Here is a 13,730-nt window from a genome sequence, read left to right as displayed (position 1 = left end):
GTGATTTTTGAACAGCTAAGCCAAAACACTTCACAGCATATCTGTGCTCAATGATCTCCAAGTCCTTCACAATTTGTTTTGAGGGGCAATTCAAAATGATTATTTCAACTTCTAAATCCCTCTATGATTTAGGCCTTGGCTACTCACCTCTCTCCTTGCCCATACTGTGGCTATTGGAATGCGCTAAGTGCCTCAGCAAACAGCGTCTTGATTTACATGGAAAGAAGCTAGTCCCAAGCTCTGCTCAGTGACGAGCACTCAGCTTTGGAACACGCCTTCAACTTTTGGTCATGCAAAGCCAGTCCGTTGGCCTACGCAACACATGAACAAACTTATCCTGTTTCCCCAGGACTGTGAAGAAGAGCAGAGATTTAAGGAGAAGGGAAGCTGGGAAGTAAAAGTTCCTAGTCCTTTCGGACTGACTGGTTTGGGAAGATTGATACCAGTTCAATATTTTTTTTAAGTTTATTTTATTTGATATTGACATGCTCCTAGAGTACAGAACAGGAACATTTTATAAATTAAATACACCAAGGGGTAAATAGAATAAGTGGGGACTGGAGTTTTCTCTCTCAATTAAATGCACATTTATAATATTTTGTATAACAAGTTGCTTTACTAAATATAAGCAAAACCCAACTCTGCCATATTCTGTAACTGGTACATACTGAGACGTTCTCTAGGAATTCAATATATACCTATAAAAAGAAAATCTGTTTCAAAAATACAAAGAAGCAGCTATGTAAACATCAAGAAAAAACTAAGTGCAGTGAACTCATACTTTTCGGAGAGTGATTTAAAAGGAAAATCAGGATTGTATTAAAGACACAGATATTAGTTCAAGTTTTTAAACTTCCAGAACAGAGAAATAAGAGTATTATACTTCATGAATGAAGGGGAAGAACTAAACAAACAAACAAAAAAGTTGTGTGCTGTATGTGCAATGTCCTCTCTCAGATCCAGCCGTCCCTGCTTCCTCCTATAAAGACTGGATATACATTTCCCTCTTCTTTGCCCATACTCTTCTCACAGGGCTTGGTCTCAGAAACATCCAGTGCCTGCAATGAAAACTTGAGCCAACTTCTTAAATTTGTGACTCTTCTTCATCCGGACTCATCCAACAGACTTCCATTTCCAAGAAGCTCCTCATCATGAGACCTGTATCTCAAGAAGCAAAACAGGAAACATCACAGGAGTGAAAAAAGAAGGACGCACAACAATTTTCCTCTGTGTCTTTAATAAAACCCTAACTTTGATTTGAGATTCTTTTGGGGAAAAAAGAGTTGTATTTCAAGACCAGAGTTCTAACAGTGCCAGCAATGGGGTCATCAGTATAATCTCTTCATTTGAGCCTCAGTCCATAACAACATGAATGGGAAGAGAGTTTACGCTCTTCTTATATGCCCTGGAGGATTGGATCTGCTGCCAAAACCTCTGGATCTAATCTCCAGCAGCTAATTTGGCTAAAAGAAATTGCTGACCGATCTACTATTGAACAAGGTTTAAGTTTTTGCAATTCAGATTCATCTGCAGGACTCCCTAGGAGATCTAACTACATGACAACCATGGTGGGAAACATATTACACACCCTCAAAATGCCAGTCTTTCCTCTGGGTTTCCCCACTGTATTTTCTCTTTGTAAGCCTATCTCCTGGGTGGAAAGAGTTCCAAGGCGCCTCCATTCTAATATTTGTATCTTGTAAAACAGATGTGCAATGCAGATACATAATTACCAACTATGCATATGCTCCATTGACCTTAGAGTAATCTAACCGCAAAGTTGAAAATGACTATATTACTCCAGTGAAGTCCAAGTCCCAAAATAAGTGTCACAGGCTTCTGGGCTTTTTGCAAGTAATTTCCCCAATCTATGAACATAACCCTCAGTTTTCTCTCTCATTCAAGTCCTGAGATTAAACAGATTCAAATTCAAACTGTAGCACTTTCCAAGTCCAATGAGAGAAAAGCATATCAATGAGTCACCCAGAGACTGGAGACATGATAACCCAAAGTGCCTTGCTGTCTCTCTGTCTCACATACACACTGAATTGGAGGGGTGACAGAACAGAGCTCTGCTACCTCCTCAGTCACAAATCCCTCTAGGCAGATGAGCAGTTACTCCCAAACTGTTCTCTAATACTTTCACAGAGAACAGAACAGATGCTAAAGCAATTCCATCTGTCCCTACTAGGGGCAAGGCCATCTTTAAACAAACACCAGCACCAAAATCCCTTCTCAAGAGAATGCAATTGCCATCCCAAATTCCTTAAATTCCAACTTTCTAGAGTCTAACCTCCTTAGATTAAATACAGCTCCCTTCTTCCCTCTTTAATCTATGTAAGGACAGCATTTTAGCCACACAGGGACTCTGCCCCACAATGGGCTGCAGGATTAACATGCGGCTCCAAATAATGGAGCACTCATGCCAGTTCCTCTTACGTCTCCAGCAAGAAGGGATGGGCATACAGATGAGCTCTCAATCTCTATCACCTGAGGGCCTGGGCTCTGAGCCTTAAGATTACAGTAGTTGAAGTGGCTCAGGACTAAAGCTTAGATGGATACAGACCATTGCAGACCCTTTGCTCTCCCATTGATACCAGCTACTCTTCTTGCCCTGGTGGAGTACCAGCATTGACGGGAGAGCGCTCAGAGACAAATGTATCGCATCTGCTTAAATGCAATAAATCGATGACTGGTGGGTTGATCGCTGCTGCACTGATCCCTGGGATGGTGGAGACAAGTCCTTACTCTGACCATCAAAACCCCTTTTCTCTTGCTGAAATCCCTAATGCTGGACAGAACGTTCTTTTAAAGTCAGTTTTTACTTCAAGCAGCAAGGGTGTGGTCTTGTATTTCTCCATAGCCTTGAGAAAACTAGTCTGCAAAAAGCAGCCTGCTTGCACAACATCCTAGTTCTTTGTACACGTGCCATATTACATATTTGTATTGCAGTAGTGCCTGGAGCCATCCTGGGCTCCATAATTACATAAGATGTTAGTATTACCAAGAAAGCAGATAGTCCTCTGGGCCCTTTCTTTTAACACCACTTCAACAAAAGTTGTCATTTTTTCATTTTAAAAACTGTAGGAAACAGCCCACAGTGTGCAGCAGCTTGCTTTGGAAAATTTCAAAGGACCCTCCTCAACCCTACTCATGGGAACCCTATCCAGATAGGACACCATAGCAGATCACAAGAACTGCCATATAAGATCAAGTCTGCAGTCTGTCTAGTATATAATCCTGGCTCTAACTGTGACTAGTACCAGACGCTTCAGAGAAAGAGGCAAGAAATTCTGCAGTGAACAATGATGTAATTTGCCCACAAGAGAAATTCCTTCCCAACCTCATCAGTTAGTATGAAGGTTTATATCCCTAATTTATTTTTAATTCTATTTAATATAACTCTGGGTGCTCTTATTATCTTTATAAATGTCTTATTCTCCTTGGAAACTCACCAAGCTTTTGGTTTCAATAACATCATGTGGCACAAGTATGCATTGCGTATCAAGGTTTTGAATGTACCAGTTTTCCCTTTAACTGAATATCCTCTTGTTCTTGTAGTGGGAGAATGGGTGATGCTATTTAATTACTCTGTTCCATTCTTCATTCAAAGTCTCATTGTGCCCTCTAACAACTGTCCATAATCCACCACTGACGTTCCATATTTCTGCTTTATATGTTTTTGGATGGGGTGACCATGCCTGAACACCCTATTCCAAGTGCACGAGACATTGCTTTATACATGAACCAGTCTGCTCAAATTTTGACAGAGGGTCCTAGATAGAGACACATTTCCCTTCTTTTCCAACATCTTTGACCGAGGAACAGTATATCCTACATCTTGAAGCTCTATGAAGGACTAGTAACACAAAGGGGAGGAAAAGTGAAATATAATTCCTCCCACTTTCAATCCAGAATAACCTGATGTCTAAATTTAAGAGGTTAGTAGATTGTATTGTTTGTTGAGCCCTGATGATGACATAGGGCAGAGGGTCTGGGTGGGAGGTTGAATGCAGGAGCAGGCTGAGGGTGGGGCAGTCTGGGTAGGAGGTAAGGTGCAGGAGAGGACTGAGGATGGGGAGTCTGGGTGAGATGTTGGGTACAGGAGTGGAGGGCTGGGTGAGAGGTTGGGTGCAGGAGGGGGAGTTAGGGCAAGAGGTAGGGTGCTGGAATGGAGTGGGGGTGCGTGGTCTCAGCAGGAGGCGGCATGTGTGAGGGTGATGGCAGTGTGGGGTCTGGCTTTGAGAGGGCTGGGGGCACTTACCTGGTTCCGTGTCTCTCATCACTCCCAGGTAACACCCCCCTGCTGCTTCAAGTGGCCATGATTCCGGCCAATGGGAGCAGCGGGGAAAGCCTCTAGGGGAGCTGTTTCCTGTGCTGCCATTCCCCCAGCTGGGGGGAGTGGTAGCAGCAGCACACAGAGCCACTTTCTTGCCTCTCAAGCCAGATCCAGCCTGCAAGGCTTGCCCGCCCTCTGCCCCACAGTGGGAAGCCAGTGCTGGCACTCCAGTGGGGCACGGGGCTGGAGCACCAGTGCAGCCTCCCTGCTGCATGGTGGGGGAGCTCCAAACCTGCAGCTACCAAAACTGGTCCACGGACCACACTTTGAGAACCACTAGTATAAACTCAGGGACTGAGTAACAACAGCAGGGCTGTTTCTCTGGCCAGGCTTGCGGTGCCCCTAATGAACTCCACCTCTGCAGCACACAAGACCCTTTCCGCTAGGTTTGAATAGGTAGCCACTATGGCCCTCTGAGCTCTTCAACAATAGTTCCACCTGTGTCATCTTGCTACTCCTCCTCAAGGAGGGACACATTTTAGAGAGGAGTCCTCAACCCACTGGCCCTGACAGCTGAAAATCATTTGTTCAGATAATTCAGCCCATATTCCTGCTTGCAGATTATCTGCAACCAGAATTATTTTATTTGTTTGCTCATTATTGAAGATTCAACATTTTCATATATAGATTTGCTCATGAATTGCTTGCTGAGTTACTTCTTGGAGTATCACTATTCATACAGTGCAATCACTTGAGCCACAACAAAATTTTTGCTCTTTGAAGGTTTCTTGGGCATTGAACTCTATGAAAGAAGCTTATAAACACCCTCTCCATTCCAGAATAGTGCAACACGTCTTCATTCAACAAATGTTTAGTGAAATAAGTATACCATTTATAAGAATACCTGCCAAAGGCAAATGGAAGACATTAGGAATACTGAAGAAAACTCAGGCAAAAAACTTCTGCAATGTTCACACAATTTCCAGTGCACTCTGGGTGTTCTATACTGTCAGTATAAATGGACAGTTCTCACTAACAAAGGAGTTATGGTATAAGTTACCCTTTGCCACCACTCCCATATCCATTTACTACTGTGCAGGGACATCCAGCGTGGTTCATAGTAGGTTTCACAGAAAACAAGGATACCCTTGCTTCACTCCCTCCCAGCCCTCCAACAGCACAGTTCTGCATCTGAGCTGCATTTTCCCTCTCAGGCCCCGCCAACAATCTCTGGATTGCAGACCAGATGGTCTCACGCCGAGGGTCCCTGAGAAGATGAACAATATTGTATGGTTGGTGTCCCATGGGAGGATAGGTTCCCTTTCTCTTGCCCTGAGAAAAGAGGTTTCTTTGGCAGACGGCAGTATATGTGCAAGGTCTGAAAAATGTCACGACACTCCCACTGAAAAATGTCATGTTTCCTGTGCAACATCAATTTAGGAAAGTGCTCTGTTGCCCTGATCCATGGGAAAGAAACCTCTGCCATCTCATCCATCCTTAGATCATTCTCAGGAACAAGTGTCCACAACTACCCCTGGGTTCTCTCAAGCTTAAGAATGCTTAAGAGTAACTCTGTACATTCCCACAATGGTCCACAAGCAAATAGAGCCCATCACAATCCAGATATTTGAAGCTGCTGATTAAGTTAAAAGGAAAAAGCACAAACAGTTTATTTTGCCCACTGTTAGACCATTAACTAATGCAGCAAGAGCAATCTACCCCCATCTACACCAAAAACAAGCAGCAGAATCTAAGAAATTAAAGAAATCAAAAAAGAATCCCAGTTTCTTTGAATGTCTCAGTGAGTTTTCTTCAAAATGGGAATTTAAACATTTGTTAAATAGGCAGATTATCAGTATCAAGAGTATAAACTCACCAATAATAGCTGAATTCAAGTAGAGAAGATTAGTGTTGGCCCCTTAAGACACGGTTGCCATCCAAACAGAAGAGCGTAGTGACAGAGAGCTCTTCTGCCATCAGCAGTGGCAGGGATACTCAGTGAGAGGTCATTACTGGACTTAGAATGCTCAAGTTTTGAGATTTGCAGAAGCAGTCAGGGTAAGGAAATCTGTTGCGACATGCAGAAGAGGTAGCCCTACCTGCTACAACTTTCAGTAAGTTGTTAGAAAGAGACAAAAAGTTGTATTTCTTATACTATATGTTTACCTAAAGCCAGGGAAAAAAACCCTCTCATGTCCCACGTACATCATGTAAATGTGCCAACCAGCATACTTCTGAACGTACGTTTTTCCAAATCTTATTTGATTATTTAGCAATGGCTCAGCTGTGCTCCAACTCCTAGCAACTCCTCATCACCAAAGAGGGAAAATCCTTGCAAGTTTTATTTAATGGCTCTACTGCTAAGGGTAAAGAAGATAGGGGTTTTTGACTATCTTTCTCTTTCTCTTCTCCTCTAACCCCGTACCCCATCTCTTCCCACCTCCTCTTCTGCCAACCCTGTCCTTTCTTCATTTTAAATAGCTTCCAATTTGTGTTCCTAACCTAAATTTTCCATTGAAGTTGAGCTACCCTTTCAAAGCTTACGTTTTCTATCTACTCTCAGTAAAATGTATTTATTATGCTACTGCTTGATTATACAACTAGCATCTTAAACTCATTCTGATATTGCTCATCGGAACATACAACATCTGAATATAGTAAAATGGAATAGGATAAACTCACTCACATATAGCACCATGCTGGTTAAAGTTCACAACAGCTGCTCTATTCATGGAAAGACATCTGAGAAACATGCCATAAATAAAATGATCACATGAAACCCCCTTGCACAATCACTGTACATCTTTCTACCCAGGAATTCAAGCTTCACACCCTACAGTGTCAGTCAAAAACACAGTACAGGCTATTCTTTCTGGATGATAGAGACGATATTTAGTGTTCAGTTCTCTCTAAAAATGATGATTCATTTTGAACTATTATAAAATGTTTCTAGGATAATAAATATTGAGTACTTGTATTTTAAAAACCATCACTAATGGTCTGTGGAAAAAGGAAATCAATAAAGTTGCTGACTAGAATCCTGACCCTGCCAACATTTATGCACATGCTTTATTTTACACGTGAATGTAGTTCCACGTGTACAGTTAAGCATGTGTGTGTGTAGGACTGGGGCCCTAGTTAGCACTTTAAAGGGCTACCTATGTGTACAGTTAAGTCTAAATTTATGCAGAATCTCAGTTTGTATTTATATGTACAAAGCTGATTTTGCTTCTTCCACTCTAATTTCACCAAGTCATCCTACTTTAAATCAATCCCCTTCAGATTTCACCTTTGATAAACCAATCCACCTAAAATTCATAGATCTCTTCCAGGGGCTTTATTTTTTAAAGGATGTGTGGGTGTAATTGACAAGAATACTGGATGAAAAAATTGAAAATGTGAGGTTTTTCAGTTATGAAAAGGTTAACAGGATTTTGCCACTGCATATCTTAAATTAATAAAAAAAGGCTTGGTTCAGAAATTTAACATTATGATTTATTTATTTTTTATTGAAAATTGGTTCCTTTGACTATTTGTCAAGTCTGTTAGTCTTGGAGTTTGGAATTATTTTTATTAAACTATAGTAACACCCTGGATTTTGGACATTCCACACAAAGGTCAGGCGAAGCTCTAAGCTTTCATCATTTTAAAAACACCTAGCTCTTAGCTCTGCATAATACCCTTCATAAAGATTGATAACAATCCCTACTGCTTGGCTAACTGCACCCCACCCACCTCCCACTGGAGGAAGCAGCATTTTTGATTCTCCCGTTCCACAACAGCCAAAGCCCTTCATTCTCTTCTACTCTCCGTATCAGTATATTTTCCTTCTTTACACCCCGGTGGCCCAGCAGTAATGTCTTTCCCCCCTTTCACAACCTCTAACACCTGCCCTAGGCTGCAGCAGCTCTGCCAGCAGTCCCACTAAGCTTTTTTTCACTGCCTGCCACTTCACCAGCTCTCCCAAATGAGAGGGAACCCCCAGAAAGATAGGAAGGAGCGTTAGTGCAGCATTCAGTATCTGCAGGTAACTTCAGGCCTGCCCTCTTACCACATGTAGACTGGGATTGGAAATTAGGTATTTAGAGCGCTACAAATGTACAGATATCCTCTTTATATCTATGGGTATCTGCAGGGCTCGACAAATAATATAATCTACTTGCCCGTGGCGAGTAGATTACAACCCGGAAGAGCCGGAGCAGAGCGATCTGCACATGCTCAGAACGGCGCAAAACCGCGTGGCTGGAAAGCAGGGCTCGCTGATGCTTGGCGAGTCCTGGGTATCTGCATCCATGGATGTCCATGGCTCATTTCTGCAGATATGGATACAAATTTTGTATCTGCAATATGCACTTTATATCTGTGAGTAGCTGTATCTGCGGATCTCAATGCAGAAATCCGCAACTCATTTTTGAGGATGCAAATGCACATACAAGTTTTGTATGCACAGAGGGCTCTACAGATTATCTTACTTCTGCTCTGATGAATCTAAGGCACTGAGCCTTCCCTTCCTAAGCAGCAGCCTTGTCTCATGTCTACATCAAAGGCTGCATCTTCAAAGAACTATTGTGTCAGCAAACCAGGTTAAACATACGGGCACCCTTACCAAGGTTAAAACACAGTCCAATCGTGTAATATGAATAAAATAGTCAATTTACTCATTTCCGCAAGCCATGGGCATGACCAAACTGAGACCTGAGGTGGTCAATCTTGTAGCCAGGTCTTCTCACATTATTGTTCTCGCAGTGCTTTGGGCCATAGAGAATAAAGAGCTAATATTGCTCTGTTTTCCTCCAACAAATGTTCCTACTTCCCCCCTGTGGCAGGCATGTAGTGATACAGTGTTCAGTCCCTCAAATGAGGAAGACAAGTAGTTGTGAGCTCTTGCACCCTTTCCTTAACAGAGGCTGAGCAGCAGTTTATCCATCCCTTTGTGGAGGCATGCAGCTGCATCTTGCCCCATGGCTATGGCACTCCTGATGTCAGCATCCTGGGGTGAAGGCATCATTATTTATGTGTATTTCTTAGTGCTTAGGAACCCCAGTCATGCCCCCACCCGTGCTAAGTGTTCTAGAAATACAGAATAAAAACAGTCCCTGTCTCAAAGAGTTTATAACCTAAGTGAGAAACAAGAGACAACAAATGGCTGCAGACAAGGGAGTACAAGTAAACCATGAGACAGTACTGTTCAGCATGATAAATTATGGTCTTATTGGGATTGTCTTCCCACTTTCAGTACTCTCTTCAATTCCGGGCACCACACTTTAGCAAAAAAAGTGAACAAAGTGGAGAGTCCACAGGAAAGCAACAAGGTTTAGATAATATAATCTGATCTTTGAGGAAAAGTAAAAACACTAGGCATACTTAGTCTCAAGAAAATATATGACCAAGGGTGGACCTGTCACCTTACAACAGACTTCACATATGTTAAGGGCTAATATAAAGAAGAATAATCAATTGTTCTCCATATCCATGGACAGCAGAACAAGTAGTACAAAGCCTGATCTACAGTAAGGGAGATTTAGTTTATATATTACTAAAAATGTTTTAATTGTAAAGGGAGTTAAGCTCTTCCAAGGGAGGGAGTGGAGGTTTTTAAGAATACGCTAGACAAACAGCTGTCATAGGTGGTCTAGATTTACTTGGTCCTGCCTCAATACAGGGGGCTAGACTCTTGAAGTCCTTTCCAGTCCTACATTCTTGCCAGGTCTAAACTGTCCAGTTTATACCAGGCTGAGGATGTGATCCTATTATAATTTTAGTGAAGCCTGAAATAAGCCCCCCTTCAACACACACAAACATATATTTCAATTATTGGAACTGGCAGAGTTACTTAGAAAACTGATAGTTCCTACAAGATTTGCAATATGATTATGTTCACAAACAATATAAATGAATGACTCCTAAAAACATTTTCAGCTTCATTAAATTTATAAGCTCTACCAGCTGAATTTTGGTATGCACAATACTAAGCAAAACCTCCCTATATTTTTGTTATGACTCACAGAGAGCTACAAGACACTGAGCAATTTTAAAAATGTGGTCTTTTAGGCACAGAAACTAGTAAATGTTAATGAAATACTTTGAGGATGGAAAACACCATACTTGTTAAGTACTGCATCTTTTACCTTAGCTCTGTTACTTTTAGAATTTAATTCAATATTCTCAGACTGACAGTATTGCTTTTTTTAAAAAACCTAGAGTCGTGTGCAAAAACAAAGTTAAAAACATTTGCAGCCATAATCCTGGAACATCAATATTAGACTTGAACAAAACCAGACTATGAAATCTCTCTTATACATAATTTCTGAGATTACGCAGCACTGTTTGTATATAGATTCCATAACATCTTTTTAAGGACTGAGCAATTTAACAGGAAATGTAATGATCCCTCACCATGTAACATTTTCCAAAACAAATGTGGCTTACGTGAAATCTGGCACATAGTTTTTAAAAGATCACAAATATGTCCTGTCCAACAAGATCCAATAATTTAGTAAGAAAAAAGTCACTGGAAGATTAGTAATGAGACTTCCTGTACGTTACTGGTCAAGCTATTATGAACGGATACAGGAAACATGATTTATCATTTCAACACCAGATGCTATAATCTTACGCAAGTCTCTTTGTTGATATAGGTCTTTACTACCACAAAAGCAACTACTTTTTTGCATAATCAATATTGACAATTAACTTATAAATGTTAAGGACATCTTAGAAATGTCTAATCTAAATTGCATATGCTTCAAAGTTGCAGGCTGGCTGCTTTATCTTTATTGTTAAGTTCAGAACAGTACTCTCCCTCACATCTGCCTCAATCACACAATATTAAATATAATATAAGATGTAGTCAAATGATTTGATGAAATTTAATACTGTAGCTACCCAACAGAAGGAAAAACTCTCAGCTTCTCTCATATTCATAGTTCAAGCGCCATTCTTCACAAGCATTACAAGTGATTTCTTCTTGCTCCATCTCAAAATATCCAAACTATTTAGGCTCTTCAGAATAAAGGTTGTAAGAGCTAAACCTAATCTGCTTTAATATCTGTACCGATTCCATGAGAACACATACTATTTCAGATTTTCTGAACATTTCACAATTGCATCCAGCTGGGTTTGGCAGAAACTGGGAAGTTTCTCAGCTACAGTACATAGAAAGATAATTTTGATTAGTAACATGGAAAGATTTTTAAAGTTTTAGTATTACAAATTGTTGATACACAGACATACTTTCATTTTACAGACTAGAAAGTACCATGAAGAGGACTCCAGTTTTCCAAACAATATTTTTTAATAAAATTTTTTAAAAAGTATCCACTCAAGGATTCAACATCTTATTTTTCAAGGTCTGTAAGCCACTTCTTTCCACTAGTGATAGTGTGAAACTTCTGAAATCCATTCATGACCAATCAGAATCTTTTCCAATTTCCATTATTGAGAGATATGTATTGCATAGAAAAGGAATATTCAGAACTCTCTGCTTTTGTGAAGTTGAGTAATCTTCTGAACAGGTATTAAAAAGAACCATCCTTGGACCCAGTGAATATTTGAATTCATTTATAGTATTGTATGCAGCATGTTGGATACTTAAATATTGCCTGCTAACATTACTAAGAACTAAAGAATATAGTAGTAAATTTGGTTGTTTCCATTAACATTATTTTGAGAACTCACACTGCTCAAACATTACCTACACATGGATCAATACATCTCTTTATCCCCTTTTTCTCAACTAGGAAAGAAAAAAACTTCTCTATTAGCCTGTCCACACTCACACTGGAACTAGGGACTTAGTAAGAGCCATCTTTAAAGTGACAAATTGAAATCAATTTCACAAAAAACCAAGAATAATGTTGGTTAACTCTCCTCTGCCCACTTTATTTAAAACTTGCACCTCCTGTTATGGGGGAAAATATAAATAGGAGAAATTGACAGACAGGCATGGGAACTAGAGTGGACAACGTGGAAAAAACACTTTCCTCAAATGTGTTTCAGTTAAGGTAATGGAACCACTACTAGTAACAACAATAGGTACAATATTTTCAGGTGTGATTTAAGTTTTTATAAGATATATTTGAAAAACTGCCGTATTCCATAAACTATATTATAAAGCCATGGAATCAACAAGCAGCTGTTTCCAAAACTTCATTAGTTCACATACACATCAAAATCATCTGTTTGGGAATGCTTGAAATAGTTCATAGCACGGTCTTATCACAGATTCAGTATGAATCCAGTCAGACTAAACACTTAGCCAAAGATTTAGAGCAGACCCCCATTTTACAAACACAAGAACTACAAATAATGGATGAGATTTATATCCTGCCTAACAGCGTCAGATACTTCAAAGGAAGATATAAGAATCCCAAAATTGGAAACTTATGGGATGAACTGTTCATTGAAGATATTTTAATTCCCGTGATCATTCCGAGCATTTTTTTAGGATAGGGACAACATTTCCTCTGATGCAGGGACTGGTTTTAATGAGCGATTATACATTTTTATTAATAGCTAAGCATTTTGTTCTTAAGTTCCTTCAGAACTACTGGGTGTAGATCATGCTGTGGTATTAACTTGCTGCTAGTTTTCCAGTGCCTCCTCTTTCAACATGTCAGTCTCTGACAGTATCTCAACTTTAATACCTAAAAACGATAGGTCTGTGATGAAGCCTGATGCTAAAAACCAGTTTTTCCCCACAATGTCATTCCCTCTTAAGTGCATCTTTTACTCTCTGGTAGTCCATTGACCATAACAATGCTCATAGGATTTGCTTCTAGAAGAAGCGCTCTTGCTTTTCGTATCTCCTTGGATGCTTGTCCTTGTCCTCCTAATCTCCGTTTCTGTTTTACCTGCCTGCCTCGCTGGCTCTTTTCTGTCGGGGCCTGGAGGGTCAGGCTACCTTAGCAAGGCTGCGGCTACGCGGCACAGAGCGAAGGGGTCTCCCCCCCGCCGGGCAGACCCGGACAGCCTGGCCGTGCGGCCTCTGGGCGGACTCCTCACAGCCCTGCCCGGGGCGGGCGCCCTCGTGCGGGGACCGTTGTCGGGTGCCGCCCCCGCTCTCGCCCAGCCAGCTGAGGGAGGGAGCCGCTGCGTGGGTTCGGCGCGGCCCGCCTGTGTGAGCGGGGCCTCGCGGCGGGAGGGGGCCTGGCGCCTTTGTGTTGCCCCCCCCCCCCTCGGTCCCGGCAGGGGGGGGGGGGGGGGGGGGGACAGCCGGTCGCTCCCTCACGCCCCGCCCTGCCCGGCGCTGACTGGCCGCGGGCCGGACACGGCCGGGAGGGGCCAGGGCGCGCGGCCGGCGGTTGCCACTTACCGCCCAGCAGGCGCCTTCCAGCCTCGCGCTCGGCGCAGGAACAGCCGCCTGCCCGCGTGACCCGGACCCGGAAGCGCGCGGCGACGTGAGGTCACGGGGGGGGGGGCCGCAGGCACTGGCGGGACCCGGGGACCAGGC

The 13,730-nt window shown here is 42.0% G+C and overlaps 1 protein-coding gene across 1 annotated transcript in view; it reads right to left on the bottom strand.

The window, feature by feature from the left end:
- SLC20A2 (solute carrier family 20 member 2) overlaps positions 1–13,730 on the bottom strand; it is a 69,833-nt gene extending 56,103 nt beyond the window's left edge. Inside the window, exon 1 of the mRNA XM_075929290.2 lies at positions 13,593–13,730. The gene's annotated coding sequence lies outside the window, so the exon portion shown is untranslated. The remainder of the gene's footprint in view (positions 1–13,592) is intronic.

Source organism: Pelodiscus sinensis, chromosome 4, assembly GCF_052426305.1.
Source record: "Pelodiscus sinensis isolate ZL-2025 chromosome 4, ASM5242630v1, whole genome shotgun sequence".
NCBI lineage: Eukaryota > Metazoa > Chordata > Testudines > Trionychidae > Pelodiscus > Pelodiscus sinensis.
The sequence above is the reverse complement of the archived record's forward strand: the minus strand, read 5'-3'. Positions and strand labels throughout refer to the sequence as shown.